Source organism: Mirounga leonina, unplaced genomic scaffold (assembly GCF_011800145.1).
Source record: "Mirounga leonina isolate KUSES-001 unplaced genomic scaffold, KU_Mleo_1.0 Mir_151, whole genome shotgun sequence".
Lineage (NCBI taxonomy): Eukaryota > Metazoa > Chordata > Mammalia > Carnivora > Phocidae > Mirounga > Mirounga leonina.
The window spans coordinates 59,392,193-59,405,361 of record NW_023270377.1 but is presented as its reverse complement, the minus strand read 5'-3'; the positions used below and the strand labels follow the sequence as shown (position 1 = coordinate 59,405,361).

The 13,169-nt window shown below is 36.4% G+C and overlaps 1 protein-coding gene across 1 annotated transcript in view; it reads left to right on the top strand.

Annotated features, from left to right (window-relative positions):
* The window catches only part of DYNC1I2 (dynein cytoplasmic 1 intermediate chain 2), a 143,803-nt gene that overhangs the window by 45,606 nt on the left and 85,028 nt on the right, over positions 1-13,169 (top strand). The gene's annotated exons all lie outside the window — the stretch shown is intronic.

Below are 13,169 nucleotides of genomic sequence, written 5' to 3'. Positions count from 1 at the left end.
GTTCCAGCAAATGACAGCAGTTTCCTGGGCTGAGACTACTCTATAAGCTTATGGGGAGAAAAGAAAAAAAAAAAAATTAAAAGCAATTAAGTTGAGGTAGGCTTGTAAAACAATGAATTAAAAATCCAAAGGGAGCAGGGAATGTAATAATTTCTCTGCCATGGCAGTTTCTCTTTGTTATAAATGTCCTTATTTTTAACATGAGTTTCCAGGGTACTAAACCAATTAAACTGAGGCTATGCTTAACTATTCTCTCTTAAAGCCTATTTTAAAACATAAAGTGAAGCTTGACTTGAAATTAACCTTTCTGAAATAAATAGTTCTGACTTTTTGCTAAGGAATGGAAGAGTTAGCTGCTGTCAAACATGCATTTTCTCACAAAATGTACAATTACTGTTCTTTAAAATCTGAACAGAGAAGATAAAAGCAACTTGGTTTCAAAAGCATAAAAATTCAAGATTTAAGGTAGCTTTACACTGATTTTTTAGGGAGAATGTAATATTTTCATCAACTGCCCCTTAGATATATTTATTTCTTTGGTGTCAAATCTTTGTTGACTTTTTGTCATTAAATTTAAAATTCAACTACATGAACCCAGGGGTGAAGAATCTGAGCCATTTATGGCTCTTCAAAGCTTGTCCAATCTTGTAGGTGTATTTTGAAAATTTTGGACTTGCTTCTACTGCTTACAAATGCCATTATGAATTATATACACTGTGAATGTAAACAATACATTCTTTGAAAGGCTTAAAACGACATTGCAAGGCAGAGACACATGAGGGCACTGTAACCAACCCCAGCAATCTGAGAGGTGTTTTTATAACAGCCTTTGTGAGGGTGATGGGGAGAGATGGGCAGAAGGGAGGGTGGGCCTTTATCAATGACATTGATAAACCTGACTTTTAAACTTGGCCAAGACTTGTATTAGCTTTTTTTTTTTTTTTTTTTTTTTTGCAATTAAATAGTGGCTTCTGTTTTGTTTTGTTTTTTCTTTTTCTTTTCCTTTTTTTGGTTATTTGTTTATGTATTTATCATAGTTGACATATAATATATTAGTTTCAGGTACACAACATAGTGATTTGACAATTATGTACATTATAAAATGCTCACCATAAGTCTAGTTACCACCTGTCACAACACAAAGTTATTAAATATTATTGACTATATTCCCTGTGATATACTTTTCATCCCCATGACTTATTTATTTTATAACTAAAAGTTTGTACCTTTTCATCTCTTTCACATATGTCACCCACCCATCCATCACCTCCCTCAGGCAACCACGAGCTTGTTCTCTGTATTTATGAGTGTTTCTCTTTTTGTTGTTTGTTTGTTCATTTGTTTTTTAGATTCTGCTTATAAGTGAAATCATATGGTATTTGTCTTTCTCTGGCTAACTTATTTCACTTAGCATCAGCTTCTTCTTTTTATACCAACTTAATGTTATTTAAAAAATATATTGCTTTGATGATATTTGCGCTCTTAAGTGTAGCCACATTCTTTGGAAAAGAAAAAGAAGAAATGATGATTATTTACATTACATTAGTAATGTAACAGATAACAGCGGTGATGGTGAAAGGTCAGCAACTCAGTATAAATCACAGATTGGATGTATAGGTCAACTTAGACAAAAATGACCTGGAATCAAAAGTGGGCACTATTAGACTATTACCAGGAAGGAATGGGGGAACCCACCAAGAAGCCTCTCCTCTCATCCAAAATTGCAGATCTGTGAGTTGTCTGCATTGGTGCTGGAAAAACCTCTGAGAGCAGAAACAGAAAGGAGGGCGCTGGCCCACGTGGTCTCTGGCTTGTGGTGCTTCTGTTCGTGGGTTTGCTGGATGGTGTGTCCCTGTGGGGGTCTTTTGCCCCAGGATCCGTAGGGCCTTCATGTTCATCCTCACCTGGATTGTAGTGTTTGAGCGTCTGGACTATAGACTGTAGATATGCTCACCTGGACTGTAGATTTTAGTGTCTGAGAGCCTCCAAGCGGCCCAGCTGCTACATTTGAATTGTGCCCTTTTCCAGGGTCTGCGCATCGATCAATCCATCCCTTCTGTTCACTCCTGCAGTGTGCCGAGAACCACAGGAAATGAAAGTTGGCTACTGCGACTGAGGGCCACGTCACCGACTTCATGGTAACTACAGCAATTATTTGCTAACAGTTCAAAAGTAGCTCAGGCTTTTGCTAATGGGACAGACATTTTCTGCCTTCAGGGTGAGTTGGTGAGGTGGGACATTACCAAAACAACAGTACCTCCCAGAATTCTACAGAGGTTTTAGGTAGATGTTTATTCTTGCCAAATGCATTTAAGCTTTACACAGTTTTATTGGACCTAATTTTTAAAAAATGAGGCTTGTTTTAGGTTCCAGTTCTCTTTTTCCATTTAAAGTTGGGCACATTTTTTCACTAATCATTCATCTACATTTCCAGATATTATTTTTTACCTAATCTGAGGACCAGAGTTTCTGGAAAAATTGGAAAAGCACCCAAAAGTGGCTTTGCAAAATTTATTCTAAAGGAACTCATTGAAAAAATTTTTTTCTTGCAGTCTTTAAAATTATGCATATGAGTGAATTAACTTTGAGGGCAGCCAAGTGCAAACCCAGATGCCAATTTTCCCTTCGTATCCAAGTAGATTTTTATGCTTTGCCTACACAACATAAGGGTATTTTCTCTGTCATTAGTTTGTTAATGGGTCAGCTGCTGGTAATTTAATGAAGTGGTTCAAAGGGAATATATTCCAGACCATTTTAAGATTGGCCTGCATTAGAAGCGGTCCAAGTGCCCACTGATAGATGAATAGATAAAGGAGATGGGATATATATATGTATGGAATAATATATATAATAATGGAATATTATTCCATTATTCCATAAAAAGAACGAAATCTTAGCATTTGCAGCAACATGAATGGATCTAGACAGTATAATAAGCCAGTCAGAGAAAGACAAATACCATATGATTTTATTCATATATGTAATTTAAGAAACAAAACAAATGAACAAAGGGAAAAAAAGAGAGAGAGACAAACCTAAAACAGACTCTTGACTATAGAGAACAAACTGGTGGTTATTAGAGGGGAGGTGGGGTTGGGGGATGGGTGAAATAGGTGAAGGAGATTAAGAGTATACTTATCTTGGGGCACCTGGGTGGCTCAGTCAGTTGAGTAGCCGACTCTTGATTTTGGCTTGGGTGGTAACCTCAGGGTCCTGGGATGAGCCCAGCGTTGGGCTCTGTACTCAGCGGGGAGTCTGCTGGAGATTCTCTCTCCCTCTCCCTCTGCCTCCGCCCCCACTTGCTCTCTCTCTCTCTCTAATACATCTTTTAAAAAAAAGGGTATACTTACCTTGATGAGCAGTGAGTATTCTGTGGAAATGTTGAATCACTATTGTACACCTGAAACTAATATAGCACTGCATGTTAATTATAATGGAATTATAATTTAAAAAAAGAAAAGTGAGATTGGCCCATATTATATGGTGTTTAAAGGTGCCCAAAAGGAGCTGGTTTGCAGAACATTTGGATTTTGCTATACCCTTCTGTGTGACCTACATAATAGTAAAGCAGACTTCATTGTGCAGATATTTCAAGTCAGTACTGATTTAAAATCCCTACATTCTTAGGCCTTCCTTTTATACCCATTGAATTAGAATCTCTAGAGACTGGACTAGAATTCACACGGCACTCCCCATGCCAGGTGGAGAATGGGCCGAGAATGGAGAATGCCTAGTACCACGGGGATCAGCCGTGGGCCATCAGCCCTTCCTACTGCCCCTCCCAGAGTGAAGGGAGTACTGCAGCCTGGCTTTGCGCACCTGAACACACAGGTTCAGAGATGTTAAGAAAGCCACACGGTAAGAGAAGAACTGAGATTCATCTGTAACCAATCAGTGCCAGGGCCAGGCTCTCCCCACTTCCTTGCAGGGAGAGAAGAGGTTGCAGAAGAGAACTAGAGGCAGAACATTATGAAGCAATGGCCCGGAGTCCCACGAGACTCCTGACCTCTTGGCAATGACCTGCTGCCCCAGCTGTTTCTGAATTTGCAGAGGGATATTTTCCAGTTGCTTCTAAACCAGTCTGCAAGCTCTAGTCACTCATAGTGTCCCCTCCATTTCCAATCCCTGCTTGCTAGTTTGTGCCATCTATGTCTTCAAAATGCTCAGTCAGCATCAGTTGCTTCTTCATGTTTGTGAATAAAGTAGACCTGTAATATCTCTGACTCTGACAGTGGCTTCCAAAGTAAGGGGATCAAGAGCGAGGGCTCTGCACCTGGATCAGTTGGTGGCTGATGTGGAGCCCAGAACTTTGCTGGGTGTGGCAAGGGGGTTTCTGGGTAGACCTTTCCAAGTATCTGGGAAGGAGTGATGAATGCACTTGATTGAAAGGACAGATGTCTGAAGATTCTGAGCTCAGCTCTATGATCTGCCTAGATAGGAGAATACAGTATAAAATCAAGTGCTTCTGAAACATTTTCTGAAGAGGGTGAAATGTAAAGTTCTGGCAAATGCCCGGCAGTTTTGAAAAAGCAGAAATATTTTAAAATGAAGAATTAAAATGTTCCCTAATGCATATAATAAAAATATTAATTGATATCAACCTATGGAATCAATTTTAAATGTATATACATGTCATTTCTCCCTTTAAAGATACTAATGGTTGAGTGATACTGTAAAAATCTAAGAAGTGTTGGATAATGTATTAACAATTAAAGTCACTCTCACAGTTTCTTGGACATCTTACATGATTCCCCTTAGTGGATTTTGAGGGGGCTGAGATATCCACCAGGGCAGCAAAGAATCTCTCAGGTTAATTACAGTTGTTGAAGGAGAACATATGATTCTTTGCATCCACGAAAACAGAATTTTCCAGAGACCAGTCTCCATGGGAAATTAAATACCACTGATGTGTTCTTTTTGTTCTATCCAAGCTCTGGTTGAGTGGGTGTGTGTCTGACAGTGAGGATGCTGTCAGCTTCTGGCTGAGGCTGAAGGAGGTAAGGAAAGAGAACCAGTAGGGACAGAGAAGACAAAACTGAGCACCAGATAATGCTTGATATGGGATGAAAAGAATTTTTGCACCAATGAACTTCCCAAAACCATTTAAGGGATATCAATGTCCTGGAATACTCTTCAGCCAATAAAATGATAATTATGTTGATAATTTTGACACATGAAAAAAGGTACATAAAATAGTTTAAACTGCAAAATAGGTGAATTTAAAATGCCATAGTATGTCTTTTGAAAGTGTGTCAAATGTATATGTCTTTTGAAAAAATTAGAAGCTAATTTGATGTGCAGGAAATGTGTAGAGTTCATTGTCAGTTTACTTTTGTGGCAATACATTTAAAAAATACCACTTTGGATGAATGTATAAAGTAGCCTCTATTTCATTTAATACTAATTTGACAATCAAGTGGCATTCAATATTTGCTCTATAGTATAAAGGGTGAAAAACCACATATACAAGCATGTGAGTAGAGAGATATCGGATATTACTCCAATAACATGGCAAGCCATTGTTGGTCCAGGGGTAAGTTTTGAAATAGATTTTTTTTAAAAGTTTTTGCTTAAAACTCTCAGTCAACTGTTTGAAACATGGAAACAAAGTGTAATGCAAAATGCATCTATTTGTTGAGATACATGAGGCTTTATGTATCTCAACATCTGTTGTTATGTAGCACAACGTGTATGTAGCACATGTATGTAGTACAACATGATTTTTTTTTTTTGGTAATTAACTGATCAAAACAGAGTCTCACTGAAATTCTACTTAACATTTTTATGTCCTTGGATGAAAGTCTGCATTTTGAAAAATTGCCACCGCTTTCGTCTCACTAAACTTGATGGCATTATGACTTGTCCTTCAAATTTTATGTTGGGCTTAGTTTCTAGACTATTATTCAGCAGCTCAGCCCATAAAATTTTTTACCTTCAAAGGAAAAGAGCTTCCAGAAAGCAACATCTGCCATTTTCCTTGCGGAGGGAAAGAGACATATCTTCATGAAGACATCTAGTAACAGAATTTCAGACATTTAGAATAGGGATTATGGAGTTTTAGCCAAGATTCGAGGTCATCTCCAACCTTCTAAAATCATACTACATATAAAGGAATCTTATAGTGCCACCTTGGGTAGATGTTAGATTTCTATAGTTTTCTATCACCATTTTATAACAAAATCCATAATGGATGCACACACAGAATTAATGGAGTATGTATTGAAATAGTGCTGATCTGTTTTCCCTTTCTTCTTTTTTTCAGGCTTAGGTCTATCTTGGACAAAACCATCTCTTTCTTCCCCAGGGCCTAATATCCAGTCCCCATCAACTCTGCTCTCTCATTCTACCTATTCCTTCCCCAGCCTGGAGTTTTCACACCCATCCTCCTGGGCGCTGTTCCTTCCCTGCCATACCACTTCCCTAGTTTACCTGACCCTAACTTTCATCCTTTCCAGGTCCAAGTTCTCAACTAACTAATATAATCAATCAGTGTAAAATGTGCTCGTGGCTCAGGTATTTAAGTTGATTCAACATTCAAAAATCAATGTAATCTATCACATCAACAGACTGAAAAAGGAAAATCACATGATCTTATCAATAGATGCAGAAGAAGCATTTGATAAAATCCAATACTCATTCATGGTAAAAACTCTCAATAAACTATAGATAGAGGGGAACACCTCATCTCAATGAAGAATATCTACAAAAATCTATAGCTAACATCATCCTCAATAGTGAGAGATTTGAAGCAGTTCTACTAAGCTCAGGCAAGGATGTCCCTTCTCACCACAGATGACATGATTGACATCTGAAAGAATTGACAAAAATACCTGGAACAATAAGCAATTTATAGCAAGGTTGAAGGATACATGATAATATTCAAAAGTCAATCACTTTCCTATGTACCAGCAATGAATAAGTAGAATTTGAAAATGAAAACACAGTACCACTTGCATTAGCACCCCAAAATTGAAATATTTAGATATAAATCTAACAAAATATTTGCAAGTTCTATATGAGGGAAATTACAAAACTCTGATGAGTAAAATCAAAGAACTAAATACATGGAGAGATATTCCATGTTCATGGGTAAGAAGACCTAATATTGTCAAGATGCCAATTCTTCCCAACTTGATCTGTAGATTTAATGCAATTCCAATAAAAATCCCAGAAAGTTATTTTATAGATATCAACAAATTAATTCTAAAGTTTATGTGGGATGGCAAAAGGCCCAGAATAACCAACACAATATTGAAGAAGAACAAATTTGGGTGACTGATACTACACAGCTTCAAGACTTACTAGAAAGCTACAGTAATCAAGATAGTTTGTATTGGTGATAGAATACACAAATAGGTCCATGGATTAGAACAGACAGCCCAGAAATAGACCCACACAAGTGTAGTCAACTGATCTTTGATGAAGAAGCAGAGACAATACAATGGAGCAAAGATAATCTTTTCAACAATGGTGCTCGGACAAGTGGACATCCACATGCAGAAAGAAATCTGGACACAGACCTTATACCCTTCACAAAAATTAACTCAAAATGAATCAAAGACTTAAATGTAAAATGCAAAACTATGAAACTGCTGGAAGATAGCATAGGAGAATACCTACATAACCTTGGGTATGGCAATGACATTTTTTTTTTTTTTTGAGGTTGGGTTAGCCAGTTTAGAGTGTCTATCACTTACTGATTATTTCTTATATGCCAGACAGATTATCCTAGAATCCTACAATGCAGGAAAGTGAGACTTAGAGTTAGTGAACTGCCCAAAGCCTCAGGGCTGTGAAGAGATAGAAACAGGATCAAAGCCTAAGAGTGGTCTCAGAGCCCATATCTTTCCAGCATTCCCTGGGGCCTCTAGATTACTTGTTTATCATGAAAGGATATAACTCAGGAACAGCCAGATGGAAGAGATGCATATGTTAAGGTGTGTGGAAAGTGGGGAGAAGCTTCCATGTCCTGTCCAGTTGCACAACCTCCCAGAATCTCCATGTGCTCACCAATTCAAAAGCTTGGCAATGGCTTTTTAATACAACACCAAAGGCACAATTCATGAAAGAAAGAAATAATTGATAAACTAGACTTCATTAAAATAAAAAAATTTCTGCTATTTGAAAGACAGTGTCAAGAAAATGAGAAAACCACAAAGAAAATATTTGTAAAAGCCACATCTGACAAAGGACTGTTACCCAAAATATACAAATAACTCTTAAAACTCAACAAGAAAGCAGCCTGATTAAAAAGTGGGTCGAAGACCCTAATAGACCTCTCATCAAAAAAGGTGTACAGATGATAAATAAGCACATGAAAAGATGCTCCACATCATATGTCATCAGGGAAATGCAAATTAATACAACGAGATAGCACTATACCCCTACTGGAATGGCCCAAATCCTGAACACTGACAACACCAAATGCTGACGAGGATGTGGAGCAACAAGAACTCTCCTTCACTGCTGGTGAGAATACAAAATGGTACACTGTGGAAGACAGTTTGGTGGTTTCTTACAAAACAAAACACACTCTTACCATACGATCCAGCAATTGAGCTCCTTGGCATTTACCCAAAGAAACTGAAAACTTATGTCCACACAGAAACCTGCACATGGATGTTTATAGCAGCTTTATTCATAATTGCCAAAAGTCAGAAGCAACCAAGACATTCTTCAGTAGGTAAATGGATAAATAAACCTACAACTGCTCTAAAAAATATTGTCTTAATAAAAACAAAAATGTGCCAATGGAGGAAGACTATGGGCTCTCCCAGGTAGTCAGTGTTTTGTATCTGGTGATTTCCAGAGACAAGACACCAGGCAGGAGTTTACTCTCTGCATTACAGAATGTGGATTGGTGATGTCTCTTAGTGCATTATTTTTTAACAAGTTGGTTAAAGAGATGGTGGTCAGATTTTTAAAACACCAAAACATATTTCTAAAGCCGTCCTACCTGGAAATTTCTTCTTTCCTCTTCTCTCTCTTTCTTCCCATTGTTTTACTTTCTAACTTCCTCTTTCTTGTGGTTTTTGGTTCCTTTTTCCTCTGGTTATTAACATCAGCACATCACAAACAGATTAATCTGATAAGCACAAGTAAGGGCCCCACTTGCCCCATTTGTAAAATCAGACTTATTTTTGTTCTAGGAGTGTAGCTGAGGTGGTGTTAGCTTCCTCTCTTTGAAATGTTTCATAAACTAAAAATATATGTATATTTTATATAAAAAAATAAAATGAACTCCCACGTACCCGCATTTGCCCATTATTTGCCTCTCCCTAGTCCTACCCTCCACCCAAAGATAATCGTTATCCTGAAATTGTGCTTATGATTTTCTTGTTTTAACTTTATTTCTTTACCACATAGAGTTGCAGTGCTAAAAGATGTGGCTTAGTTGTGCATGTTTTGGGCTTCATATAATGTACTTTTTATTTCTGCAACTTGCTCTTCCTCTCAACTTCCTCCCAATATCATGTTTATAAGACTCAGCTCTTGATCTGAGCAGTCATAGTTCATTTACATTGTTCCATGGGAGTCTAAAGGATGAACATATGGCCATTTTGTATCCATCCTTTTGTTGAAGGGCATTTGAGTTGTTTCTAATTCTTAGATAATATGAGTATCAGTGTTTTTGATGAACATATGAATGTATTTCTGTTGGGTATACATACAGGGAATGGAATCAGAGAGGATGCCCATCTTTATCTTTATTAGATAATGGCAAATTGTTTTCCAAAATAGCTATATCAACTTCTATTCCTACCAATAGTATATGAGCGTTCTTGTTGCATCGTATCCTTACCATCATTTGATATTTTCTGACTTTTAAATGTTTGCCAATATGGTGGATGAAAACTGATAGCTTCTTATGATCTTAATTTGTGTCTCCCCGATTACTAATAAGGTTAAGCATGTTTTTCATACATTTATTGGGCACTCATATTTCCTGTTTGTGAAATGCCTGTTCATGCTTTCTGCTCATTTTTCTATTGGGTTGTTCTTATCTTTTTATATTGATTTCTTAACATTTTTATATGTTCTGGATGCCAATAACTTGTTCATTATATGTGTTACAAATATTTTCTTCCAGATTATGACTTGTCTTTTCATTTTTTTTTAAGATTTTTATTTATTGAGAGAGAGAGAGAATGATAGAGAGAGAGCATGAGAGGGAGGAGGGTCAGAGGGAGAAGCAGACTTCCTGCTGAGCAGGGAGCCTGATGCGGGACTCAATCCTGGGACTCCGGGATCATGACCTGAGCCGAAGGCAGTCGCTTAACCAACTGAGCGACCCACGTGCCCCAATCTTTTCATTTTTTTATTGAGGTATGCTTGACATTCAATGTCATATTAGTTTCAGGTGTTTAATATAGTGATTTGACATTTATATACATTGAAAAATGGTCACCATGAGTATAGTTACAATCTGTAAATCAATACAATATTATTGACTATATTCCCCATGCTGTACATTAAATACCCACAACTTACTTTTTTTGCAAGTTATTGGGGCCTTGTTTTTTTTTTTTTTTCTTTAAATTCAATTAGCTGACATATCGTACATACTTAGTTTCAGATGTAGTGTTCAATAATTTATCAGTTGCATGTAACACCAGTGCTTAGTTATTTTATAACTGGAAATTTGTATTTTTTAATCCTTTTTGCCCTACAACCCCCCTCTGCTCTGGCAACTACCAATCTGTTCTTTGTATCTATGTCTGTGTTTTGTTTTGTTTTGTTTGTTTGTTTTGTTTTTTAGATTTCATATATAAATGAGATTGTGCAGTATTTGTCTTTTTCTGACATATATATATGTATATGCATATGTATATATATGTATATCTTATTTATCCACTCATTCATCCATGGATACTTGGGTTGTTTCCATATCTTAGCTGTTGTAAATAATGTTGCAATGAACATAGGGATGAATATATCTTTTGGAATTAGTGTTTTCCTTTTCTTCAAATAAATACCCACTAGAGGAATTGCCAGATCACATGGTAGCTCTATTTTTAATTTTTTGAGGAACCTCCATATTGTTTTCCATAGTCGCTGCACCAATTTACATTCCTACCAACAGTGTAAGAGAGTTCCCCTTTTTCCACATCCTCACCCAACATTTGTTATTTCTTGTGTTTTTGATTTTAGCCATTCTGACAGGTATAGGGTCATATCTCATTGTGATTTTGATTTGTATTTCCCTGATGATTAGTGATACTGAGCATCTTTTCATGTGCCTATTGGATTATTTTCTTAATGGTGGCCTTTTGATAATCAGGGGTTCTTAATTTTAATGTAATAAAATTCATCAAACTTCCTCTGTTAGAACTTTGTGTATCTTGTTTAAAAAACTGAGGTCATAAAATAGTTCTTCCATAATCTTTTTCCTAAAAATTTAAAAATTTTACTTTTCACATTTGAATCTTCAATGCAAACTGAAATTGAAATTTGGGGTATAGTACAGATTATGGAGTCCAATTTCATTTTTTTTTTTTTTCTGTTTGGGTATCTAGTTCTCCAGTACCATTAATTGACTAACTCTCCTTTTTTGAGTGGTCTGTAATACCAGTTCTGTGCTTGAGCAAGTTTCCACATATGTGTGGGTCAGCTTCTGGACTCTACATTCTATTTACCCCTACACCAGTACCATAGTGGCTTAATTACTATAGCTTTATATTAAGTTTTAATATTTGGGTAGAGCAGGTTTCCTCATTTTGTTATCCTTCAAGAGTGTCTTGATATTTCTTGACCTTTGCTGTTCCATACCTGATTTTAGAATCAGCTTGCCAAGTTCTATTGACAAGCTCTGTTGGGATTTTAATTGGAATTACATTGATTTTTAGATCAATTTGGAGAAAGTTTATACCATTATGATACTGATTCTCTCTTCCTATGATTATCATATTTCTTTTCTTTTTACTTAAGTCTCATTTAATATTTTCATTTAATATCTATTCATAGGGGTTTTTAATATAATATTTAGATGATGAATATATTTAGAATTACATTTTCTGTTTGGGGATTCTAGAAATGTGTTGACTGGGGCAGTCTGGATTTGTGATCATTTGTGTGTTCTTTTAGATTTTCTATGTAGACAAACATATCCCCTGAAAATATTGGCAATTTTACTTCTTATTCTCCTTTCCTTCTCCCATTATCTCTCCAATGCAATATTGAACTGGAAGTAGTAATAACAGTGGGCATCCCTCTCTTATTCGTGACTTTAAAGAGAGGGACTTTAGAGAGGAGAGGAAGCATTTCACATTTAATGTTTACCCTATGTAATTGGTAGCTGCCTTTTACCAGAGTGAAAGTTCCTTCCCATTCCTGGTTTGCTAAGCATTGTTTAAAATCATGAATTCTTCTTGCTGTATGTCAAACATTTTTTCTACATTGATCAAAACATTCCTGTGCTCTTTCTCCTTCATTTTGTTAATAGGGCAATGATAAAAAAGATTTTCTAATGTTAAACTAATTCTGCTTTCCTGAAATAAACCTAATGTCATCATGGTTTATTATCTTTTTTATGCATTGCTCAATTCAGGCTACCAATATTTTATCTGCAATTTGCTCATCCATGTTCATGAGAAAAATGGCCCTGTAAATGTTTACCCTTAGAGTGCCCAGATCTGCTCTTTGGTGTTATGGCAATACTTGCTTTGTAAAATGAGTTAAGTAGTGTTCTTGGGTTTTCTGTTCTCTAGAAGAGTTTGTTTCAGACTGGAAATCTCTTCTTTGAATGCTTGTCCCATTTGTTTCTGTGCTTTTTAATTTGATTCCTTTCATCCCACCTCCCCAGTATTCCTTTCCCACATTTCTTCCTCCTCTCTCTTTATTTGTTCCCTCGTGCTATATTCACTTTCTTTTTCCTTAAAGAGCTTCTTGGACTTAAAAGCATCAAGGAAATTGTACTGAAGCCCAAGAATCAAGATATTTTAACTGATGTTTTTAACATTTCCAAATATAACATTTCTCTGTGTTCAGTGTGACCAATTAGTACTGCCTAGATGTGAAAAAAAATCTTGCAGTCATTTAAAATAATACTGATTGTTAAATGAGAATTTCAGTCCTCTGTTCATAACTACTTATTTTGAAATATTTTTGAAACCAATTCAGTCACATTCATAACATGGTAATTCTAGACCTCTCTGCCTTGTGACACTCAA